General features: G+C 39.5%; 1 protein-coding gene and 1 long non-coding RNA gene across 14 annotated transcripts in view; one reads left to right on the forward strand and one right to left on the reverse strand.

Annotated features, from left to right (window-relative positions):
* Positions 1 to 23361, reverse strand: part of FucTA (glycoprotein 3-alpha-L-fucosyltransferase A) — a 62525-nt gene that overhangs the window by 38542 nt on the left and 622 nt on the right. The window contains exon 1 of one of the 3 annotated variants that reach the window (XM_087357505.1): positions 12826 to 13049. The exons of 1 other annotated variant lie outside the window; for it this stretch is intronic. The gene's annotated coding sequence lies outside the window, so the exon portion shown is untranslated. Of the gene's footprint in view, positions 1 to 11227; positions 11376 to 12825; positions 13050 to 23361 lie in introns of those variants that run through there. One more of the 3 variants, XM_022069244.2, reaches the window with a different exon arrangement.
* LOC110832338 (uncharacterized) overlaps positions 1 to 23361 on the forward strand; it is a 136384-nt gene that overhangs the window by 20028 nt on the left and 92995 nt on the right. For 6 of the 11 annotated variants that reach the window (XR_015537486.1, XR_015537492.1, XR_015537489.1 and 3 more), the window contains exons 1-2: positions 17969 to 18428; positions 20253 to 20802. The exons of 2 other annotated variants lie outside the window; for them this stretch is intronic. This is a non-coding gene — a long non-coding RNA (uncharacterized LOC110832338). Of the gene's footprint in view, positions 1 to 17968; positions 18429 to 20252; positions 20803 to 23361 lie in introns of those variants that run through there. 3 more of the 11 variants (XR_015537487.1, XR_015537488.1, XR_015537493.1) reach the window with 3 other exon arrangements.

Genomic DNA, 23361 nt, shown 5'->3' on the forward strand with positions numbered 1-23361 from the left:
TCACACGTAGAAACCGTAACAATTGTGTCACAACAATATCATTAGTGGCGGAACAAGTACTAGCTCTGAAAGTCACTCATGCATTTGTTCTCTTTCTCCGGCTTCAGTTGCCATGAACTGGGCCATCTTCAGTCTCCGTTTCAAAATTAACTCAGAAATCATGACTTTTGCAGACATTGGTAAGACTCGGGATCACTAAATTCCTGGACTCTGTCCATCGTCTGTGTTTTCAAAAAGAGTACTACGTTTCGGAAGCTGCATCTATTTTTGTCATCAGGTTAAATAGTGGGGACGGGCACCTACTCAGATGGATCCTATAGAAAGAGTTAACCACAATCACTGGACACATACGATGAACATAGTCCAATAATTTAATGATCACGATTGTAACACACCATCGTCAGTACCCTTTAAAATTGATTGGAAAGACTGCTTGGAAGGGGTTGGTACTGCCATAAGATCGCGACACGCCTTTAAATTACGTACCCCAGTCCTTATATACCTTTACTTGTAAATGTAATAGATTAAATAACTTTCTCCATAGTCTGGTATTCTGAAAATAACACGCCGATACTTAATGTCTCGAGATGCTCGACATATCTCCTTGGCACTGCATACAGTGTGAACGTCACAAGACTTTTAATTATCGGGTTTCAAGAGAATGAGAAGACAGCACATAAAACAGATCCTCAACGAAGTGACCTACATTCTACAGTCTGAAGATTTGTGTCTTCTGGGTTGTTGCGCTGTGTAGTCTGGTCGATGTTAACCAACGTTTCAGAGGTCATACTGCCTCCGTCATCAGGACGATTCTTAGTATGAAGATTTCTGCCTTCTAGGTTGTTGCGCTGTGTAGTCTGGTCGATGTTTACCAGCGTTTCAGAGGTCATACTGCCTCCGTCATCAGGGCGATTCTTAGTATGAAGATTTCTGTGTTCTGGGTTGTTGCGCTGTGTAGTCTGGTCGATGTGTTCTTGTATGCAAATCTTGTCTCGATTGGTCGAATGTTTGGATCCTAACGTAAGGAATGCAGATTTATGTGCGTTCTGTGTAGGTGTAGTCTTTTTTACCCATTGTCAGTGCGCTCTCAGTTTGAGGCAATTTCCATTACACTTCAACCCACACGCCCATCACTTTAGGTTGATGAATTCTGGATGGAGGTTTCGAGTTTGAGAGCTGCGCGGAAGGACGTTGAGCTACAAAGGAAAATAAACACACGAAGGCTGCCTGGCCTCTTTCCACTAGTATGTTTGTCACTTAAAAGTTTAAAAAGTCTGTCTAGTATGTTTAAGCGTGCAGGTCAGTTTAATGTTGTGCGTTTACATTTCCTCACTTACTCACTCGGCTCTTCATGTTTTATTCCCAGTCTGTTCTCACAAGTCTGGGGCAGAGTGACTAGCTACGAGTTGGACTACCAGGATTCGATTACCTGTAGGTGCAGAGGTTTTTGTAAGCGATATTTCAGGTTGTCACGACTTCGAGAATGAAGATGTCAGTCTTCTGGGATGTTGTGCAACAGAAATTGCCCTCATGATGGAGGTAGTAAACACCTCTGAAACATCGGTTAGTTTGTACGAGACTGAACAGCACAGCATCCCAGAAGACAGTCACGTTCTGACCATTTTTCTTCTCACCTCATCGTCCAGATCGGTTCTAGGATCCAACCAACCTCCTGTCCAGTGATTATCTGTGGTAAAGCAGACGCAGCGTTAAGCTGACCACTCAAGGGTAAGAATTCGTGGAGCTTTCCCTCCACTCCGTCATTCATTTCCATGCAATGATTACCCTTTTATCTGTATACGCATATAGTAAGCAGAGCGTGGATAACGTATGTTCGTATTTGGTGCAGACACCTGAAACTGCGGAGAATTGCTTGTTGCCCGTTAAACCGGCGCATTGTACTGTGAATAGATGTTTGTGGGCGTGGCATTCACCGAGGAACTACGCCCGTGCATACAAATGCATGTTTGTTTGTTTGTTTGCGTAACAGGCCTGTGGCCGCTCATAAACCCTAAATACCTAAAACGCCCAGGATTCTGTTGCTATCATGCAGAAGCCCGGAAGGGCAGTGTATTCTGTCTGCATTCCTAATATTTGCGTCGGTTGGCCAAACACATTATAACAGATTTCCTATACTCCTATTTATTATTGAAACTGGATTCGTGCACTGCAAAGAGGGGCAGCTAAAACAGTAGGCTATGTTTTGCTGTAAACCACCCAAATGATGTTCCGTATTTTGAAAACTTCCTAACATCTTTGTGAGTCCAGTAAAGTGACACTGTGGACGGAAAACGGGGTTTGGATTCCTGGAAGAGTCTGTGACTTTTTTCGGCGCCATTGTGTCCGTACCTGCTGTGGGGCCGACACAGCCTGTCTGACGAGTGCCGGCGACGAAGCTTCCGGAACGTGATGCTAATCACTCTTTTCCGGTTTCTACCTTGGCTAAGAATTCAAGGAATTTAATCTTCACTCCCACATCCGTCATCCTTGCATGATGCTTAATTTAGCACGTTGACAGTTGTCCTTTGTATACAACATGCAATGTACACGATTCGATTTGGGAGGGAGAGGGGTTAAAAGTTAACTTAATAAAAACTGCTGTTAATTGTAACACCGAACCTTCTTCTGTTCCTATATGATGTCGGTAAAATCACTTATTTTTTATGTTATTCCAGAAATTTTAGAAGGAAAGGTTGAAAAATCTGACTCTGCCTCCTCTTTAAGTGTTATTGTAACAAATTAAACGGAAAATTTCTTGTAATACCTCGCTTTATTTAATTTTTTTTAGCTCTCATTTATCATAAATAAGTTCCGTTCACATTTTCCGATTCAGAGCTACGCTGATTGTAAGACAAACAATTTTGACGAATAATATCCTAACTAGAAAGAGGATGCGTGACGTGAAGTTGTCACTGGCACGGGCAGTAAAGTGTCAGTAGAGTAAAACACAGAACCACATGTCAGTATCACTGATAACAGACTGTGTGTCCAAGTCAAGCGGGAGTATCCCAATGTAGTGATGGCGCTGGATCTCATTACAGTATGACGTGTCGTAAATGATGGCCGAGACATACCAATTAACTGTACTCTGTATGCACGCTGGCAATTAATTGCCTTTATGTATACAATATATCAACTTCAACCTACCAATTTCGTTACGCATATAAACCACCGAAATCAGATTATGCGTACCTACTGTTATTTTCTGGATTTATTGCTGTCAATTTACGTTTATGTCCAGATTCACTTCAGCCCACAGAGTGGTTTTATATTAAATACTGAGACGTGATTTATAGCTAAAGCATGAGTTACATTTAAATTCAGTTTTGTGCATAAAACTGTAACACCACATCATACGACTTACTTCCATTACACACAGCAAGCCGTTTAAACAGATCTAAATGACATTCAACATCATTTTATCGCTGTATCCGTATCTAGTTCCAATGCTGTGGTTAGTTTTCGTACAATTTTCCTCTGTTACAATGCTTTAAGACGGGGATAGAAAAACCATGGTCCGCAACCTTCAGCAAAACAACAATATATCAACATAAAAACAGGCTTTTGTTCCTTTTTATAGAAGACGAAAAAGAATTACGAGGACGTTTTAAGTGGATTTTCATCTTAAAAATATTTATAACTTATTTTATAAGGCCCCAATTCATTCTCGCTGCACATGTATGTTTCAGATTGATATATGAAGGCAGAGTCAAATTTCAACTCCTTTCACAGTTCAGTTTTACGTGACTTCAGAGGGGTAATACTTCTGACATTATAATTTGTTGTAACTATTAACGATTTCAGTTCTCGTCAGGGCTACGAGATTTTTCTCTGCCTACTGAGTCCAGACAGACTTTGGGGCCCACCCAGCCTAATGTCCTATGTGTTCCGGGGATTCTGTCCCTGGGTGTAAAGCGATCAGGCGTGAAACTGACTACTCACCTCCATTTAGTGCGGAGGTCAAGAAAGAGTGGAGCTATATCTCCACTTTCTCACTCATCTTCAGAGCGTGGTACACAGATCAGCACCAAGAGCATCTTTACTTTTTTCTTCACTTACAGCCTGTTCCAAACTAAGAGGTTACTGTACCCTTTCCACTGTCTTCCCTGATTTCTCTGTCCCTTAACTTCATTTTATTGCAGCATGGACGAATCTGTCGTAATGCATTGCACACGTTGAAACTGTTTGAGACGATATTCCTGAATTACATTAAAGATTATAATTACATTAATTATTTTCCTCTTTCTTAACCCTTCAAAGTCCAATCATAACTGTATGTCCCACCTACTCAATTTTGTTTATGTAAACAGGTATAATTTCCTTAAACAGTATTAACCAACTGATCTGTCTAATGGTGGAATGTAGTGAATATGTCCAGCCAGAAACCACAACTATGTGTGAGATCTTAATAGAATACGTACATATGAATTTTTATGCTGGATACCACCAGTCTATGAGACGAGTTAGTCTGCTAGTGACTCTCGATTATTTCAAACAGCCCCACCACAGCCCCGGTATTGCGCAGCGCCGGTGGCAGATCCCATTGTCTTTTACTGTTTCTCTGCGCATTTCTCAATATTCAAAAGAAACAATGTTCCATCCCGTGTGCCCGTGTCTATTCACGTCACGGAACTCACAAGACAATGATCATTCCAGAAGCGTCGAGCTTTTCTGATCGATGTGAATCTTCGATTCTGTGCAGTGTCGAGATTGTAGTGCACGTAGTATCATAACAGTAAGCTAGGAGGACTAACTCATATTCTATGTAAGCCGAAATTGTCCAATGCGGGATAGTTTAATGGTTTCAGAGACCCTTGCTGCCTCCATCATCAGGGCGATTATGGACTGCACGGCGCTACAGCCCAGAAGACAGCCATCTGCGTACTCACCGCCGTGATAACCTCAAACTACTAAACGTTAATACATAGTTTTCTTCTCCGTCATGCTCTACCTTTGATCCACCCGTAGCATCCTTGATCTGATAATCCTAATATCAATGGACAACAAATTTTAACTTGTTGTCGATAACATGGACGAAATAAGCTGTTAATTATTAAATCGGGTACGCTGATCGTGAATATGGCAGAGTTATAACACGGACAATTTTTTATCATCTATTCAGTGTTAGGATCTTGTGGAAGCGGTAATTAGTCGTCGGCAAGGGATTTCTCGACCAGCTCAGCGACTGCCAGATTCTTGAGAGGGACTCTCCTCCGTAGACTTTGTCATATAACAGGCGTTACACTCTGGTTCATTACACGTGATAAAAGTTAACACTCTTTTGTCGATGCGCCGTTTAATCAACCGTATCAGATTTATTTTAAACAGTTCGAAGAAGTCTTTTGGTTTATCGCCTGTGTACGAGACGTATACGTGGTAACGTATAGCTTGCAATTTCGCTGAACGCAAACCGGAGACGCTGTTTAAGATTAACTGGATGTCGTCCTATAGAGGAGATTCAATAAACCGACCGGCGGGGCTATAAGGAGGTGTTGACAGCCTTCTGAGACACAAGGCAGGCGAGAATTAAATCCTGCAGAGTCAAAAATAGCTGCACTGAAGAACCCGCACCTACAAATCTCGTGACTTCCACGATGTTCACAGTGAGAATAAGTACAATGAAACTCACTGCCATTCTGTTGAGATTAACCACTGTCTGCATAGTTGGATTTTCAGTTATTATAAGTAACAATCTCGCTACTTCTTATTGCATTGGTGTATGACAGAACAAGCCAAATGATTATGTTGTCATACCTGCCAGTACCTTGACGATGGATTTAGTGACAATACTGGTAGTTGGAATCGGTGCGTTATCAGAGAAAATTACGGGATTGCGGTTGGGGGGGGGGGGGGCTGATGGAGGCGTGACTACCCGTAGGCTTACAGTGTCATGTCAAGTGTAACATTTAACAGCACTTAAACATAAATAACATGGTGCTGTCTGTGATGCTCAGGTGCTAATAGACTGGCAGATCATTAAGTTTAATAAATGACACATCTTTCAACAAAAGACGCCGCCGTGCACACCTAATAAAATTGGCTTCCCTTCCTTTTAACTCGTGATATTCTGTGTTCTCTTCTGCTTTCCACACAGCACAGAAACAGTGTGCATCAACTGATATTTATTCAGCAAATGTCTAAGGTCGTAACTCCCGATCATTTTAAAAATGATTGGCCGTGAACTTGTACTTGTGTTAAGTAGGATTTGAGGTTTTTACGGCGGTGAGTAGAGACCCAGAAGACAGCCATCTTTGTGCTTGTGTTTTATGAAGATGTCAAGTGAATTGGCCGTTCGTTCATGAATGGTTTTTAAAATCTCTTGGTGGCACTGTAACAAGTAGAATGCCATCCTTTATATTAGAGTGTAACTGAGAACGCTCTTCTGTTTCAAAACAATATCCTGTTTTATCTTTATGTATGGGGAAAAACACGAAATAGCGCGGTGTATGCAGTATTTACTCGGATTGGAACTATGCACTTTTCGGATATCTAACTGGAGAAATAAAGTCTTTCACAATGTTTGATAATATTTCCTCAATAAACTTCATAAATCGTGTTTAATCTGTCGTGAAAATGAGGGTAGCCTTCGAAAAACTGACATTTTTTTAAAGTGAAGACACCCCCAACTGACACAGTATTGCTACGTGATGTGTCGTGACTCCCGTGCAAAGCCAGTGTATTCACATCTTTAAAATAACTAGTAACACAGCTTCCTGGCAATCAGCCATCGTCTCCCAATTTCATATGGTCAGTTTATAGGCCTGTTTTGACAAAAGATGAACGGCAAGAGCCCACTTGAGAGATCATGGTGCTAAACGGAATTCTGAAGTGTGGGCTGGATTCATTTGGTTCAGGATAGGGTCTTGTGACAGGTTATTTTGGAACAAGACAATGAATGATTTGTTTCAATAAAAAGGTGGGAAATTTCTTCCACTAGTAAACCAACTATTAACTTCTGAAAGAGGACTCTGCTCCATGGAATTTTGATTTTAAGACATCTAAAAACCGTCTACACACGACGGACAAAGCCCAAAATAAATAAATTAGTGATTTGTAGTTTATGGTTGTCGTACGTGGGCCTAAATTCTTCGCTTCTTAAGAGGAAAACAGCTTAATGGGTCCAACATCAGCGCGAACGCCGTAACCTCACAAGTATAAAACACATTCAGAATTCTCTTCTGTAAAATTCAACAAGTTTATTAAATTATTTATTGACGGGTGTCAGAAGCCTAGTCACACAGAGTTCTTATTATTGCCTGTATTTGAGATAGCTCTTGTCTAGAAAAGCGTGCGCGCTCTTGTACGAGCTTGCCTGGAATAAAGAATTCAATCAAAAGTTCCTCCCTAGCACAGCTCCAGTGAGCTTCACTACAACTTCCATTTGCGTGATTTTCTCTATATTCATAAAAATACCCACGCCGGAAACACTGGTTGGGATAAGTCTTATAAGAATTCAGTTTAGTTAGAATCCAGATATTGTAAAACGTCTTACAGATTCTACAGAAACTTGTTTCCATTTAAAATTACTTCGTCATGTGCACAGTTTCTTTTCCTCGCGTTTCTAAGCAACAGCGTTTAAACAATCTCGCACGTTCTACGGAGCTGATTGTAAGTCTTTCTTGAGAAGAAATTACCCGCACTTTTATGGAACCGGTGGAAGAGATCGCCACTGGACCCCATCCTGAAGTAAACGATTCCAGACTACACCCTTACAACCTAACATATTTTAAAATCCAAGTTTAATATTACCCTCCCACCTACGCCTAGATATAAATCTTCCAAGGTATCCTTTCCCTTCACGTTTCCCGACAAAATACAACATTTCTTTCTCATCTCACAATATGTTTTGCATCCCGCCTATGAGATACCGTGATAGTATTTACAGAAGATTAAAAGTTATGAAGCTCCACGTTATGTAATTTTCTCTGTGCTCGTGTTGCTTCCTCTCTCTTAGTTTCGAATGTTCTCTTAAAAATTACGTTAATGTTTATAAAAGCGTAGTAAAGATGGAGCATAAAATGATAGTCAGAATAATGATAATTAACAGTAATTCAATAGTAATAATTTATAATTGCTAATGCTATAGTTTCGGTTCCACCAGGCATCTGCGCAGTGGATTGCCCCATCCAACGGGAGGCGACAAGCGTCAGATGATGATATGTGACAGAATTAGTACAAAATAAGAACCTGAAAGCACGGTGAAGCAAGCTGCCATGGTCGGTTACTATCTTACTACTCTGTTGGGGGTAATGAGAGGAACAGCGAAAAATCCATCAGTATAGCCGTGCCAGCCGGGATACGAACCGTTGTCACAGCAGCTTATAGCATAGTCGTGGATTTCAGAAAAACGACAGTAGCTAGTTTCTCTCGTCAACCAAGATTGCCTTTCTCCATCTGGAAGCGATTTAATACCCCCCCTCCCCCCTTCTAGAGCACGAGAACCATGCTTCCTGAACACAGCGGTCGCGTCGTGCCAATGTGAGAGAGAGCACGTTTGTCTGCAGTCGACTGCCACCTTCTACAATGAGCGCATTCTAAATATACAGCATCGTGTCATAACAGCGGAATGGGGTTTCTGTCCAATATCAAACTCACACGCATGGCATTTCATATAACCTTATCAGTGCCAGTGACTTTCCTCAAAGTGAAATCATCATAGTTTTCCTTCTTTACACTTCGATACTCCATGGACAGTAGGAGACGAATGTATAGCGAACGATAACAAATATAAAACTCCATGAATTTTTAAAACTCCATATTAAATGGACGCTGAATGGCCTGATTCATCCTTCGATCGTTTTACCTCCAGATTTCCATGAGTCGATCCCAGAGCGAATCGAATCTATAGTCACTTTACTAACAAACAGAGGTATATAAATAGTTTAATTGATATAGCGTCCAATGAATGGATGAATAATCGGTGAATAATGCACTGCAAAGAATGTAAAGGAAGCGATCATGACCTGATTTAAGGCCGGAGGAACTAACTTGTATCTAAAAGCACGCAATGTAGTTTGTCAGAATATGCTGCTTCGGGCTGCTAATTTAAAGCAGTGCCTCTCTAAGTTGAAGCAGGAATGCACTCAGTCGCGATCTGCGTTTTCGTTAAAATAGCGTTTCTTAAATTATTGGCGGAATTATGTTTGAATTCCAGGCGCGTTTATAACACGTAACGAAAGCGAAAACGTTCTTCTCAAACTTGGTAACTCATTCACTCACTCTGGTTTTGCAACTGAAACTCGTTCGTTCTTGTTTTCCACGTTTTGTCCAGAATCGCTCTTTAGAAAACTACCAGTAAAAAAGAATCCTTTACAAATTTTATGGTAAAGTGCTTTTTCGATTGGTGCTTATTAATAAATCATTGTAACTGATCCCCTGGGGAACTCTCACGAACCCAGTTTGGGAATCTGTGCTCTAAATAATCAATATAAATACTTTCGTAATTGGGGAAATTCACGTTTTATCTCTAAGCATTTGTATTTTTTAAAAAGCCAAGTGCTTGCTTTTTTTACATTTCAAAATATTCTTCCTACTGTGATTTAAATAGATGTTACTGAAAGCTTGTGCTGTTCTAATTATCATCATAGGCTGTTCTTAATTCCGAGTAAGTTGGAATGGAATTAAATCGGTTTTCAGTTGTCATATTTTGTCACTTAGTTACCAATGTGCATGTTATTTCTACATAGAAAAAGTAACACTTCGGCTGTTAAAACCAGATTTTAAAGGTGTGCGCTTTTGAGTACACTGACATTCGAAAGGTTTTCTTCACGCCATATCACGTACGTCGTCGTTGCACTAATTTTATCTGAGATCATTTGCGTTTCAGATCATTCTTGTACTAATATGACGCCCGGTCACGTTTATCAATGAGCTCCAACAACGGGACCGCCGAATCTATTGTTGATAACGCGACAATCGGATCTTCGGCCCCACTGTTGCGAAAAATGAGACAGACACATGGGCAGGCCGATAATGTGTTCTTCGCTCACGGTAGAGCGCGAAGAACACCTAATTAAAGTACGGAAATACTTGGCATACTGGAGGGTTGTAGCTATGGAGCTGACAAGCGTTCGCGTCCATTCATTCATACCATGACGTCACTTAGCTGAAAGAATGGCTTTGGCTTCGCTATTTCGGGTGTTCCTATAAAATACGGCCTTGCTCATGCCTCGGGCTATTCAATTAGTCTCAGTGGTGCATGAGTGGGATTCGTAAAAGTGGCAGTTTGTAGATCAATAAAACCACTTCGCTCTTCTGGCACATGGCATGTGATGTTCCAACATCGTACAATAGGCTAGTTTCCGCGGTAGTTCATATGGGATTTAATGATTAATAAAACTGAATTATAACAAAACCTCTCCCTTATCCCTCTAGATTTACTGCAGCATTTAATTAATGCAAACAGGGCTCTTTCTAGGTCAATTCAAACCGGGCTGTCAAACAAACTCCGTTCCTCGTCATCAACGTAAGGCTGCCTTCGTTTGGTTTCGTTTTGATAGATTCGTATGTTATTTAACGACGTCTCTTCAACGTCAATGTTTATATTTATCAGTGATATGGTAAGAGGACAATATATGGTAAGTTAATAAGGGATTGTGTTTCTGAAGGTGGTAAAGATATTGCTTGTGGTCTTTTGTGTTCTGACACCGTGCAGTCTTGTAGATGTGTACCATCGTTTCGGAGGAACGTGTCAGCCTCCACTTACAAGATTGCATGGCGTCACAAACCAAAGACCACAAGCAACATATTCTCCGCTGTGAGAACCTCAAATCCGTTACCAGTCGCATCACAACTCAGACTACAGCAGTTTATTTCATAATCGGCAGGCGAAATTGATCAAAGCCAAGATTCGAGCCTTGTACCTTTCGAATAAATATCTCGAGTGTTAATGCTTCGCCGCTCTGTTCACTCACTATCACAAACGGGTACGTGTTTAGAGCTTTGGTTTCAACACCAAATGGCTACAAACGATCGGTGCCTGTTCTTAATACTCGGAAAATGAATCTGCTGACCTCCCATCACAGTCACCTGTCTTGGAAAAAGGAAATGCATCGGACATAATTCTCCTGTAGGAAGAAACATAGAAAGCAAGAATGTTATAAAGGGAAGAGGGAGAAGAAATAACTTTTGTATGTGAATGGTGTTTGGATTTTGAAGTGGAAGATGTAATAATAGTTTCTAAGCTTAAGCAGGGTTCTGAGAAAATTCTGACGAAATAAATACTCACGTAAACTCTGCAAGTCCCATTTACCACCACATTGTGACGTCACTGCATCACTGCACTTGCGGTAGCAACAATGTGTGACTGAGTGACGGATGAACGAGACAGAAAGACCCAGTCGCCTGGAAGCAGATAGCAGCACTGTGCGTGTCGCCTCTGCGACGAGGCGAGACTGAGCGCTGGCAGCGGAGCCCGCGCCCTGGGCTATCTGCTTTCAGACTCGTGGGCAAACTGTTTGTGATAGGCAAAATGAAGATAAACATCTGAAAACCACCGAACAATGTTACAAACACCAGCGACGATAATGAATAGTAAAAGATGCGATTTTGGTTGTAATGCCACCGATAGGAACGTCTGGTGTTGTGGTTGCTTCGAATTTAGGTCTCGGTCTGGAATCTTAGCACAAATAATTACTACGATTACAGATGTTTTTGGTAGTTTCCCAGTCTCTTCGTGAAATTGCTGGTATAGTACGTCATGACCGCGTTCTTTCACGTCCTCTTTTCCTCATAATTCGTAATCATCACTTATTTTGTCATTCAAACTACACAATACCCTAAGCTGAAACGCGTCCTCACAGAAAATGATAATACATCAGGCCATGATACGTCAAACAAACAACAGGATATCTTAATACAGGCCACTATCGTTTCCTTACGTATCCCTTTCAATTCATCATTCATAATAATCCTGATAATTGACCCCACATGAGCAAACCAGTTGACACAGCGTTTGATGACGCTTTGTCAGCTTCGAGACAGAGAAAGACCGAGAGACAAAATCTGTACTTACAAGTCAGATGAAAATTCATGAAAACTATATCCCAAGGAGTACTAAAGATAATAGGCAGAACCCGGGAGCTTCTGTATTAAGTGAAATAGCTTTAATAAACTGTAGTGTTCTGCACCTACAGTTAAGACAGGTGAAGCCTTAACAATAAAATGAAACACAATATGGCCTAATTTTAACAACTAGAGCAGGGCGCTCCTTTCGGAGCTCCTAGGGGGCGTTGGTCAAGTTTGTAAAACGCAACCAATCTTGTGTAAGAATATAAACTAAACTCCCCAAATTGAGAGTTAAAACAATTGACCAACCCCCCCTTCTAGGGGGTTAGTTGCGTTTTGAAATCTTAAGAAACACGCTAAACTAACTCCCCTTCGGGGGTCAAGTGTTTAAAACGCAACCAACCCCCCTTCGGAAGGATTAGTTTAGTGTCTCATTCAAGTGTTTTAACCCTTGAGTAAGAAACTAAACTACCCCCGGAATGGTGGTTAAAATACTTAACCAACCCTCCTTCGGGGGTTTGGTCAAGTGTTTAAAATCTTGAATAAGTCACTAAACTAACTTCGGGGGGTTAGTTTATGTCTCATTCAAATGTTTTAACTCTTGATTAAGAAACTAAACTAAGCCCCCCGAATGGTGGTTAAAACAACTGACCAACCCCCCTTCGAGGGGTTGGTCATTTGTTTAATACGCACCAACCCCTCCTTCGGGGGGGGGGTTGATTGCGTCTTAAAATCTTGAGTAAGACACTAAACTAACCCCCCTTCGGGGGGTTAGTTTAGTTTCTTATTGGTTGAATATTATTATTAGTATCAGATTACCTTGTCGGTGTTGGCAACGTCTTCTTTCACGTTTCTTCATTTCTTAAATAGTTTTATGTCGCTGTTCGGAGGCGATGTGCTGCTTCTGGAGCAGTGATAATGCGACTGGCTTGATAGTTTTTGATTTCTTTGTTGTGAAGCGTTATTTGTTTACTCGGCATTGTTGTGTTCCACAACAATGCCGATTTTGTTTATAGTTGACATTGTTGATGACGTCATTTTTTGACGACAACGACTAATCACAAATTTTTATAGTAAAAAAATAGAGAAGTGTTGCAAGGTGAGTCATATTATCTAGTATGTAAATTTGTTAAGGTGGTTTTGACTAAAATGGAAAACATCTCTGATTGTTTTGGTTTCATAAGAGTAACGTATAGATACTGGGGGTAGATACATATAAAGGTGAATTGCAAATAGTGAATATGTATAAATAGATTCGATTCTATACAAGTACGTGTGAGATCTTTCGATTCCAAAATAAATTAAAACCATCTGTACGAGGTTAGGTCTTGCATGTTAAGCTATAGTCGTTAAGAGTTATTCAGTGTAATTAGCCGCACAAACAACAGAACTAAACATGAAGGCCAATTTCATCCATTACAGTTTCGAAACCGAGCGTTTTGTTCTATGAGTTTAGACTGTACGACCCCATTTCGCCGAAACTTCAATAGTTTCGCGCCAGGGTGAACATAGGCAATATCGTGTTCCATAATTCTTTCCGATGAGACTAGAGATATAAAACTACTTTGTGCTGTCAACACAACTTTTTATGCTTGCTTTTCACTGTATTAAACACGTTCAACTCGCACTAATTAGGCCTAATGAATTTGTATGTTTCGTCCTTCACAAGTTGCATGTAGCCATGTATACAGCTAATATATTCAACTGTTAAAGTGCACTCATGCTATTCAGTGGCGGCACATCAACAAATACTGAAGGGCAGAAATAATAAATGCTTCTCATTTACTTATAAATTGTTGTAACATAGTGTACTAGGGGCCGTAAGGCATAATTCGTGACAAAGAAGAGTGAAAATCTCAGTTCAGACTACACAGTTTCCAACTTTGCTTTTCTGTGGTTTTGCACTCCTCGTTGGGAAATATTTCCAAGTCCTACTCGCTAAACCAAAGCATTTGAATCATTGTTTTTGTTTTTATTCTTGTCTCTGCAGCAGTAAATACTAAAAACGATGTCTGATAACAGGAATTTAACGTCAAGTAAAAAATAATTCGTTGTTTCTTTCTTACAGTGCATTAATATGCATGTGTTAGTTAGTATGTTAAGAAAAGGTAAACTTTTCGCTTATATTGTATGGGAAATTTGCAAGCAAAATTTGTGCGACGTATGAAATGAGCAATTTAATTATTTTAATAAAATAAAAATCTGGGAGAGAAACGCGTAGGTACTTCAACTAGAATTGCATCTACAATAAAACGAAAAAGACCAAAGAGATATTTAAAATCGCAAAGAACACATTTGGAGAACATGTGTTAAAATGTATGGGAGCGGTTTGACTCAAAAATATTTCTTGAGTTTTACTGACAGTAGTTCGATGGTTCGAATCTCATCTGGCGCTGCCTTTGTCGCATTGCACCACCAGAGCTCATGCCACAGGAAGCCTGTCTCGTATCTGACTCGCTGTGCGGCACCTTAAAGTTACGGACCCCTCAGCCACAACAAATATCGACTTCTCGTAACCCCGTAATTCATGTGAGCTGGACAGTATCGAAATTAAAACCCTTTAAAGTTCAGTGGTACCTACGAGTATTCTTACCACATGCTTTATACATGCTACAACACCTTCATTTTCCCCACAGACTGTATTTATGGGTTTTGTATATTTCTCAGTATAAATAGTGCTTATTACCTTAAACAGCGTGAACAAACTGATCTTTGTAATGGCGAAAATTTTTGGTTTCTTTGACTGCGCGGCTGAATGTGATCGAATGAATGTGAACCCAGCAACATAAAAATTAATGATAGTTCATGTGATCCTCCAACCAGAACGAAAATTGCCTTTAACGTTAATGTAAAAAATGTGATTAAATCATGATTAGTTATAAAATGTTGGCCTGGGGCCCAAAATAGTGCTGCTTAGTCCGGAATCTCCATAAATAATTAAAGTACACCTACGGCCGTGGTTACATCTCGGTAGAATCCTGACTGAACTGTTGACAAGAGTGCCTCCGCGCTCAAGTAAAATAAAATGCTTCTGATGCCAGCGATCGATCCCTGGCTCTTCGGTCCGCAGCTAGATTCCGTGACCAATGAACGTTACTCAGCTGTGTGCATCTCGTACTAATTAATTCAATCATTACGCCTGTCGTCAAGGGACTGTCGCAGACGTGGGATCTGTTAGCGTTGTGGCGACGACCACAGAGTCCCAGTGCGAAAACGAAGCACTTCAAAGCGAAACACCACTGTCACACCTAATGTCGCAACGCCGACTTCAGTTCCAAATCAGGCGAAGAGGAGACGCCATGGGACGGGATATACACAAACCAACACCGATTGTCCACATTTAGCGTACATGAGCTTAGTGAAAGCACAAGATAAGACAATTGAACATCGACGTCGAGTGTCGCGACGCCTGTCATCGCAAAACGGATAAGATAATTACTAAAAAATCTGTAGATTGAATTAGGGTACAGTTTCGCCACCGTCGATTTTACTCAGAAATACGAATGCTTGGCACTGGAAGCTTTAAGTGAGGCTTTAAATTGCACAGTGCAGAGTGAGATTTGAGGTTCTCACGGCTGCAAGAACGAAGACAACTGTCTTCTGGGATGTTGCGCAAAGTAATCTAGTAGTGGTTTACCGACGTTTCAGAGGCACTTACAGCCTCCATCATTAGGGCGATTCGAGTATAGGGGTGAACTATTCTAACTTAGGTTTAACATGGTTTTACTGAGTCACTCGAAAAATAGTTCCTTGCAACAGGCCTTCCCTTTCAATTTACTGTGCAGTCACATGATTGAACGCTAAATGATAAATTGTCATTAAATAATTTGTGAATGAACGAACAAGTTTATGTCAGTGTGTCTTCGTGAACAGGAACTTGGAGAATACCTTTTATTTCCCACCATTAAGTACTGTTTCCCCACCCCACCCGGAGCCACAGTTCAGCGCTACATACCGGAAATGTCGCTTGTCAACCCCACGCACCGGAAACGTCAACTTCTCTGTGCACCGCAAAATTCCCAACATACACAAAGGCCTCTTTAATTTTCTTTTGTTACAAGTTCAGTTTCAGTAGGCCGCTAACCAGCACTTTTTTGAGTGCCTTTACAGTTCCATATAAAAAGTTATACCGGTAATATGATTTACCGGTATGTGTACGTTTATGTAACATGAACTCGATACGATAGGCCTCTAGTGACAAGCTTAGTTTTCTTTACGAAACAAACTTTCTTGGCTCGAATCTAGTTGGGGAGCACTTTTTTGCATATACTCGTTATTGACATCAGAAGAATTTAATGTGTAGATTACATTGAACTGATAGATTTTGAGTTGCAGATTAAAAATACTGTCACTTTCATGTCGTAAAATACAAATCTTACAGTTTACTTTTTATTAATTTCACTCGCTTCTCAAAACTTACTATTTAGATTCACGCTGATGACAACTTCAGAATTATAACTATTATTCCAGTTTTAGAGTTTTACGATGGTTCCAGAAACTTATTCGTCTGTTGTTTCCATGACAAAGTGTGGTTAATATTTTTCGGCATTTAGCAACTACCAATCGTCTTCGACAGGGGGGTTGTGCTAGCTCAAATATGTGTTTTGAGTTGTTATGGCCAGAGGGGACACAGTTTCGACAATTTCTGCAGACAGGAGTGTGAGAAGTGACCTCTAGTTCAATAGAACAAGAGGTCTGTGTTACGGCAGATATTTTTTGGATTTGCAATAAAGAAATGTGAGACTGAGTATTGTATCCACAAAAGTGACTGAGCGACTGCTGGTTTCTGAGGAAGGACTCGGCTCCATGGCGTAAGAAAGTATCCACAAAAGCGTCTTATCAGTGTAATATATTGTCTAAATAAAAGCAATTATACTCTGAAACTGGTGAAAATTGTAACTGTAATGAAATAAACAAGTTCAGGGTCTTTTATATGTGTGGGCTTGTGAGATTTTGATTAAGGGCTATTAATAACAATTATTGTAGTTTTGAGGACCAATTTATTATCGCGTTACAATGACGGTGTTTTGAACTATTTAATCTAAATCATGCTTATACACGATCTAAGCTTTATTTCAGCTAGTTACGATGATACAACTTCAAACATGTTTCAGACTATGTACAAAGTTGTGAAAGGTCAAGAATTCAGTACCTGTGAAGAAATAAATACACAGGAACTTCATAGAAATACGGCATTCAGTATTGTTATTGACACTGAGAGTAAAAGGGGGAACAATTTAATTCAGAAACGTAAGATACGTATAAAATTGAGTCTCCATAATAACTGATAAAACCGTAAGACGATAAAGTTCTTTGTAGCCTCTAAGAGTTTTTATTGTACTGTCAAATGAGGTGTGAACTAATATTAAGATTTTATTGAGCCCACATATGTAACGGCAGTGCATTGAGCTTTCTGATTCGTTTTGTCTAGTTTTTCGATATGGCAGAAGAGTGTTTTGGTGCAGCTGTGAAGCTGGAAACGTGTAGTAATAATATTATATTGTTTTGCTCCAAAAACGGATTAGAGATATCAGTCATTGACACCATAAAGTAAAGACATAATTATACAGTGCGTCAATAAACATATGTGCTGTATAATGTATCTCCGAAAATTTGAAGAGAAGTTTAACTTTCGAAATTTGGTTTGGTATTGGGCACACGATGGTTCGCTTCCAATTTTCGGCCAGGGTATGCATTAATTTGTGTTCGTCCTTCAAACGTATATGCAAGAATGTATTTTCAGGATTTATTCAGAATCATGATGCCATTCTAACAAATAACTTTTTAGATATAACCTGACGTGTATATCCGCTTCCTGCCAACACACATTTTTGGAGGACGCTTGTAACCGCATGATGTAACTTATCAGGCTTATATTATCCACATCTCCTGAATCTGGTGAATGAAAATAATAGTTCCTTTAAGTCAAATAGGATTCCTTTCTGTCACGCGAAAATTTAATCGCACAGATTAATGCAATCAATGTCGTTATCCAGTTACTGTTTAGAAATTTGTCTCAGTGGTCTGAGAAAAACCACGAGAACACACCCCACATTTAACGTTTTCATTCATTTAATTCTGATGCAGTTTTCGCATCGTTCTTTACAACACGGATACGAGTGCACAGTTTATTTTTAAACTTGATTTCCGAGCAATCTGTTTTTGTTGTTTCATTTACTACAACAGAACTGCACCGCCTATGAACAGATTCAAGAAGACGTAATCGATTGGTGTATCTCTGTGACGCGCTTGGAAATAACAAATTGCGATTGGTAGGAGTGACATCTATCGGAGAGGAGACATATTACCTTGACCTTGACAGCCCTTCGGTTAGTTCTTCGTCTGGAGGGAGTCAGCATGTAGCCTACTGTGTGTTGGTCCTATTTAATATTGCGTGTATTTTAAGGGAGGAATGCAATATCGTAAGTTTCCTGTTCTGTTTGATAAGTAAATATTTATTTGCATGTGTCACTATTAAACGCGTTCGGAAAAGCCGGAATTATTTTAGTTGATGAGTTGCTCTAATCGTAATTCGTTTTCTTATGCTACGTAAAATAGCTCAGAATCTTACTACATTTTCTCGAACACCGGTGGTGTATAACATAGTTTAAAGTAAACGTAATCTAACGGGAGAATTCTTGATGCGAATAAAGTATATAGGCAGAGAGGCTTATAATGAAAATGTTGTGAACATTTCAAATGGTCATGTTGTTACCGTGGCCCCACGTAGATTTTCCTGTGTACACACACACATATTTGTTTTTATAATTATACATAATCATCACAAAATAAAACGCATAAACTGATTTATGGCGCCAAACACACTAACCAATGTGGCAGAACGCTTTGCTAAAAGCCTGAACCACAAGGCCGGGCTAACGAGCTGCAAGTAGCTCGCATCAGAGTCGCGCTCTGTCCACCTGCTCCTGCTGCTTCTGGTGTGCGTTAAAATGGGGAGTTCGTGGAGCCTTTTCTGTTGTGTCTAACGAGAATTGACAGTTTTAATACGTTACTGCAATCATAATCCGAGAAATGATGCGCTGGCGGAAGTTAAATTATTATGTTCCTCAATAAAGTCCCTTAACTGGGAAATAAACTGACTTCAACAAAAATAAAAGACATAGACGAATGTGGTCATCTAGTTCCAGGGCCATATTTATATTCATACTGTGGACGTTTTAAATGTTGGAACATTGAAGAAAGACGAATGATGGTGTAAAATTGTGTGTAATTATAAAAGTTTTGAATCATATTAATATTTTAATTGTTTAATAAACATTACGTAAAAAATCTTATGTATATCTCTAAACAAACCAAGAATAAGTTTACAGTTAATAAATCGATTTATTACTTATATTTATTACTTGAATGTGCCCTTCAAGAACTGAAACTTAATATAATTGGACAAGTAATGTTTCGTTCTAAAATTGCCGGAAGCATCTAATAATATCTGCTATGCACTTCTCATTACAAAAAAGTAAATCTAATGATAGGGCTTAACAGGAATTTTGGGCAGAACTCATAAAGAAGAAACCTCCACACTCTTTGATGTTAACATTATGTTTAGGTAATGTAAATTTACAATCCAGCGATAAAATGTAATACAGCTCATGGAATTAGCTTGCTGGGCTTGTAAGTTGTCGGTAATAGGTTCGAATCCTGCTGAGTGAGAGAGCTCTTTATTGTTACCGACTACCCCTAATATTATTATCATTATCATCAAACCTAGTTCTTTGGGGCAGTGTTCTTCTTGAGAATCTTATAGCATGCTCAGCTGTTAAGAAATTATCAGTCTTTTATAGAACCCGAAAGTTGGTTACCGTATTTACAAGAGACCATCCAGTCTCTAACGTGAAAAGTTTTTAAATTCCTTTCTTGTAACTTAAGAAAGTTCTATATTCTGATTAAACTGCGTCAAATTTGTCAGGTGTTACCTTAAAGATTCGCATTAATATTAGTTTTTTTAATTGTATACTTTAAATAATAGTTTATAAGAAACTTGTAGTAAAGTTTATATATCTACGTTCATGAGGAATATTCTACATTTTTAACTCTCTTTGTCAATTAGTTATTGCTGTCAGGTTGAAATCTGAACGAAAATTTTGTAATGCAGTTATTTTATTTTACATTCTACTAAAACATAACCTCAAAGGAGTTTTTTTCCCCCAAATCTGTTGCATATTATTTATCGAGTGTTACTCCTACGTGACACATTTGTGCGTCCGCAATGTTATTGCTGATTGTAGGTACACGGCGGATTGGTCCACATGCAATTTGTCTAAATGTTAAATGCAGTAAAAATTGGCCAGTTTGTCCAAACGTTGAGAAGAGGAACACATACACACGTACACGAAGCACGTTGATCTCACAAGCCTCTATTTTCTCTTTAGTTAAGCAGGAAATGAGCTCTAAAATGTAAAATAAAAAACCAGACAGGAGGCTACAAGCTAAATATACTTCATACGGAATTTTAAATTCGTGTGTTATTTATGTGAGTGATGGAATTCTGTGCGTGAAATGGGTTTCTGTTAATATTATTGGACAATTTAAAAATGTTTGTGTAATCCGACGACCTTTTATGCTGTGAAGACAAACTTCAAAATTTTAAAGAATTCTGTCACAGAATCAGTGGACAGGTGTTGCAATAACGCGTTTAAAATATGCAGTGTGTGTTTATTTTGTGACTGAATCGATTTAATAATATTTGCGATTAACGTTTTAAAGTGAACAACTTGAGTAGAGACCAAAATATTGACAGCTTCGATCCAGATGCAAATGGGAGGAGCAACGTGCAAGGTAAGTAGTACTAAATATTGTTGTCTGAACTTAGAAGTGTAGCTTAATAGCTTATTCTGCCTGGTTAACTTTCTGTTATCATAATGGATATTAATTGGAGCTTAAATTGATACGTGGTTCGTTCCTTTGTGCTCACTGACTTGTTAGTAATAATGAACATAAGGCAAAATATACTTTTTAAGACAATAGTCGCTTAGTTGTCTTCAAACTACAGTAGAATTTCCGATTATCCGGTGTCGGTTTAACCAGATTGCAGACTAACTAGGGTCTATCTGGTTTAGAAGAAAATTCAAAATGAATTTAGAAAATCTGTTATAAAAATTAGAACGTGTAAAAATAAATGAGTAAATACAACAATGGCACATTATTTGTTGTGTTTAAAATAAATTGTTGCTAAAACTTCGAGTTCACGACAATAGACCGCTATTACTACACGTTGGTGTTTTTTTTAATTTTTACGTACTGCATTAAATTGTATATAAAATCCTTTCTGTTATTATTAAATACGTTATTAGGACGAGAAACCAATTTTCACATCTGCACAAAGCAACTGAGTTTTGTGTCTTTTAATCCTTACGCTATTAAGCAGCAGACATAAAGACAAAAGACTGTGAACTGAACCGTAGCAATTATTCCCCTAATTGAATTTGCTCCTGACACACTTAATAGAATTTTCATTTATTATTGTCGTTCTCTGTAATTGAACATTCTCACATTTTCGCATGATTATCAGCTTTCTACATCATGAGTCTGCCCTGCATTCTAGTAATGGGATTTAAACATCTACCTTTATTCAGATTCTCCTGTGATTATTTCTAAACGGTTTAAACATAACTTATATTAAACACTTTTTTATTTGAGTGTGCATCTTGGTACCGCCCTATAATAAACGCTGATACTGAGACAAAGTTCCCGTTGTATTCACTGCACACATCCTATTTACGCCTGCATCTGCTTGTTTAGATAACACGCTTAGTAATTGTGCTTAAAGTTTTGCCGAACATTTACGGCGAAATATAGCACGAGGCAGACGTTATATTTCCCGCAAAACACAGGCCTGAAAATGAGAATGACGTAATAAGAAAAGTTCAGCTGACGTCAATTAATGTCTTAGTTAAGGATCTTGAAACTCGGTATTTTTGTTACGTGTTGTAGGGCAACAGGAGGCTGTATTTTGTTGGCCAAGGACGGCTTTGGTTAATTCGGTGATGAACCTTCGGGTACGTAGTTACTTAGTTGTAGGGCTGTGGATGTTCATCAAGTGTGTTTGCGTGTAATGGTAACGGTTTATATATGTTTTCGGTGGGTATCTGAGTTTCGCACTATTCTACATGAGCTTTTTGTAGTTTTCCCCACTTTGTCCAAACAAATGCTGATGTAGTACAATAAAATAGGCTGCGACTGCTCGATTTATATATTTTTTCATACTCAGAATCTGTGATCAGATTGCAGTGATGAGGTACAAAGTTTTCGACCTCTGGAACACGGAATTTCGCTTGAGGCACAAATGATGAATCCTAAAATGATATTCCTGTGATGCACAATTCAGTACGGCAATTATATAATTATGTTTGGTGTTTCAAGTAGAATCTGATCATTAGCATTTATTTACTAGTGACTATCTGGCCTTTGGAAATTGTTATTCCTGAAGGATTTGCCATCAACTGCTGTTGACAAAATTAAGGGCATACTGAAAATTGGGGGTTACAGGAATGGCGGTTGGTCTTAACACTCGTCACATCCCAACTAAGTTGCCTTTTTGCTCATTGAACACAAGGTTAGAAAGCTATACTCCTTCGAATACACAGCTATGCAAACGTGTTCTTCGCGACACATCACTTAGGCCACTGTTGTACTAATCCAACACAGTACCATTATTTCGCTGTTTTTTCCAACAATGGCCTTAGATCATTATTTCACTAATGTTGCAACCGGTGCAAATTCAGGGGTATCAAGACCTGGTGGCCAAGGCAAGGGACGGGTGGTCCGTGGGGCAAAGCCCCTGGAGCAGCAATCACCGAGGAACAGTCCCCAATGAAACAGTTATCTTGGGAAATGGCGTAGGTGGTAAACCCCAGAGGTTAAATAATCCTAATTTCAGAATAGGTGTTGGTAGCATTATTTGAAGGTGCCACGAAGGGTCCTTCATCCCTGAAAGCGATCTAATCTTGTAAGTGGCAAAACCCTTCGGTAGCATTCTGGATCCTCCTGAGGTCTGGATGATCTAACGTTAGATGGTAGAGGCTCGAGGGTGTCCAAAACAGTGAAGGCAAGGCCGAGGGGCCAATGCCGCTGAGGGCAAAGCACCACAGAGAGACAGCTAGAGGGGACAAAACCTGCGGGCAACAGTGGAGGTCCAACCCAAACTACTCGAATATGTGTTTCCAAAGCCCTGATAGGCTAGGCATATGATAGAAAGCCCACCGGAGGGGGCAGAGCTCCAGGTATAGGAAGCGCAGGGTACCAGGTTCCAAAGAAAGGCGTGAAATAACATCGAGTCGGTGTACAGACAGCACAGCTTAATTATATCTGACATATCTACATGTTCATACCACAGCA

Source organism: Zootermopsis nevadensis, unplaced genomic scaffold (genome assembly GCF_977971745.1).
Source record: "Zootermopsis nevadensis isolate Lab colony 2312 unplaced genomic scaffold, Znev_1.0 Znev_ptg000028l, whole genome shotgun sequence".
NCBI lineage: Eukaryota > Metazoa > Arthropoda > Insecta > Blattodea > Termopsidae > Zootermopsis > Zootermopsis nevadensis.